Genomic DNA, 3,366 nt, shown 5'->3' on the forward strand with positions numbered 1-3,366 from the left:
TCCTCAGGTTTTAAAGGTGTTATCTTGTAAGGTTATAAGGTAGGTGGCTTTGCTCCTGACTCCAATTCAATCTTGTGATCCACATTCTTCCTAGGTGGTAGTGGTTTTAGCAACTCAGGACGCATCATATTTTTATTTTCTTAAAAAATTTTCTTGATTTTAGGAAAAATGTTTTCTCCTTTAGATGTTGACTCCTCTTTTAATAGAGTCAAATATGTCTTCTTTCCCTTTTTGAACCCTTTATTGAGTTGTATAACAGAGATCATCGGTGATCCTCTAATTTCAGAGATTGTAGGGATCATGCATGAAAACGCTTTTTCCATCACGCATAATATGTCGTAGTATGACATATGTATTATATTTAACTTCATAGCTTCATTTGTGTGATGACTATTTTGAAATCATCCATGGATACTACTGATGAAAAATTCATAATGCCCTTCCAAAAAGCAAGAATCATCTCAAACTCTTTTGCTACTACCTTAAGAGGTTCACCCTTGGTATTCACAAGTTTGAACCATCCATTCTTTTTAGTGATCTTCAACTGTAGCACCAGTGTCGATCATAGTCATGATGGGATTTTCATTTATAAAGGTCTTGACATACATCAAGTCTTTATTTTTTACAGGTGCCTACCTTCTTGTGCTTTACAACATTTATGAGTTGGATAGATCCAATATGTTCGGTCACCTGAACTGAGCCTTTCGTTCCTCGACGATAGATGTCAAATTCTCTAGCTTGTGAGCAATCTTTCATTTGGTGTGGCTCTTTGCACACAAATAACCTGGGCAAAAAAGTTTTCTTCTTTTTCTCGTACTCTTTCTTTGAAGAGTACTACCTTTCTTTTTTGTTGAGAAACTCTCTCCCTTGTCTTTTTCACCTTTAGTAGAATTAAGTTTAGAAAAAGACTTTGGTTTGGAGTCTCTCTGATAATATTCAGTGAGTGATTTGGTCACCACAATAGTCTTATCGACACCCTTAACATTTTTTCTTTATAATTCTTGCTTTACCCAAGGTTGGAGTTCAATAATAAAGAAGAACAATGCATTGTCTGATACTAAGTTGGAGATTTGAAGTGTGAGAATAGTAAACACCTTTCATAGTCATTAATTCTACTCTTCTACTTCAATTTCCTCAACTTCTTCCTTGCTTTATTGACCATATTCTGAGGGAAGAATTGTCTTTTCAAATTCCTTTTGAAATCTTTCCATGTGACTATGTTGCAAGTACCATTTTCCGTATCTACACACTTTTTCCTTTACCATAAAGTAGCATTATCAAAGAGAGCTGCAATGCTTACCTTTATTGTTTCTTCGACCACCTGTTGTCCTTCGAATTACCTTTCCATTTGCCATAAGAAATTCTCCACCTTTCGAGCGTCTCTCACGTCCTTGAACTCCTTTGCCTTTGAGTGATCAATGTTTGTTGTCTCCCTTATAATAGTAGGTCAAGACTTCGCCTTCCCGAACCAAACTGGAGCCTCCTCAAATAGTTTCAAGGTATTCTCAGGCTACTCTTCTATTTGGAGCATGCTTTCCTTGAAAGTATCTAGTTCTCCCAATACATGAGTCTTGAGGGTCTCTTTGTCATGTTCTATCCTTTGGAAGAGCTCATCCATGGAGGATAGAATATTCTCTAAGAAATAAACTCTCTCTTCTAAGAAGTTAGAATTCTTACCTCTAGGCTCACTCAAAAAATTCACATTTTTGCTTTTCCATTGAGAAGGAATAACATCCCTTTTCTTTTGAGTCTCAACATGCTCCATGGTCACACTAGAAGCAATACCCACACAAATTATTTGTGCTCCCTCTCGAACCTTATTCTGATGCCAAATTGTTACGGTCTTGGACACACTCTCATGTTATTGTGCCAACACTTAGACTCACTCAACTTTTTGAACTAAGGCCAAGTAAGTCTAACTCTCAATATTTAGCAAGAAAGCTAAGAACACAAGAGAATACAAGAGAAATAAAACTTTGGTAGAAAGAACACTTTCCTACTCAAGTGTTTGTTACAAATGATTTATACACCTATAACTCAAACTTTTACTTTTATTTATAGTCATCCACCTTTTCAATGGACGATTAAGATAAAATCTAACTAATTGTCTTGATTAATCATTTAAAACTTTTATTACAAATATCTAATTTATCATATTTTTTAATTTTTTTAATTATTCTAAATTTCTATTCATACTTCTATTTATATCTATACTTTTTTAAAATGCTTTATGATATTTTAAAATTTTCTAAAATCTTCTAAAATTTTTTATGACTTTTTAAATATTCTAAAATTTTTTAAAATCATCCAGAATATTTTCAAATACTCTAAAATACTTTTCAAACACTATTAAAACTAACCTCTTAAAATTTATCATAACAATAAGCTTAACACAAAATGGTAGATTAGTAGGTGATACTAACCCTAACTATGTGATGATATATGTGATACTATTAAAAATGATAGAATTATCATAAAAATTATAAATTAAAGAAAGAGATCATAATTGAATTCCAAAATAAAAATAATTAAGAAGAAGAAAAAAAGAAAAGAGAAGGTTGAAAAAAAGAAGGAAGTTTGTGCGACATGAGACATAATGGAAAAAAGGGATAATAGGGAGCAAGACAAAGACAGCCATGTGTGGTCTTAATAAATTCAACCCTTTATTATTATTATTATTCCCCATCAGCTCTAATTATTCTTGATTTTGGTTTTGGTCTGTGGTTTATATGGATAAGCTTAACCGCATCATCATATCATTATCATCTTTGTAATAACTTAGTCATACTCGATATTCTTCGTTTCCACCTCATCCCTTCCAAGTTTCAACGCCCTATCACCATATAAACTTGTAAACCTAAGAAACATTTTTGTTTCCATAATGACGGTGCTATCTTTTTCAAAATTTATTATTAAATACTATTTTTAAAAAAATTAAATACCAAAATGTCACCATTCAGTTAAGGTGACAACTAATTTTTTATTTTTTTTAGTTATAATTAATTAAAGTAATATAAGAAGGGTACATTAGTAAAAATGCCTATAGTAAATACACGTTATAATTTTAAGAGAACCATGTTTGATTTGTTGTAAAATAAAGGATATATAAAATAAAGATGTATAAATAGAAGACTTTATTATTAATATAATTAGCTCAATAATTTATATATATATATATATATATATATATATATATATAATAATAATAATATTATATGTTGTATTGTGTATATATATACAAAGATAAGAAAAAGTATTAAAAATAAAGAGAGAGAGATTTGCATTTGATACTATCTCAATATAATAAAGATGGTTAATATTGCTATTAATATTATATGTAAAGAGTAATAGAAAATAGAATTTAAA

Source organism: Arachis stenosperma, chromosome 10 (assembly GCF_014773155.1).
Source record: "Arachis stenosperma cultivar V10309 chromosome 10, arast.V10309.gnm1.PFL2, whole genome shotgun sequence".
Lineage (NCBI taxonomy): Eukaryota > Viridiplantae > Streptophyta > Magnoliopsida > Fabales > Fabaceae > Arachis > Arachis stenosperma.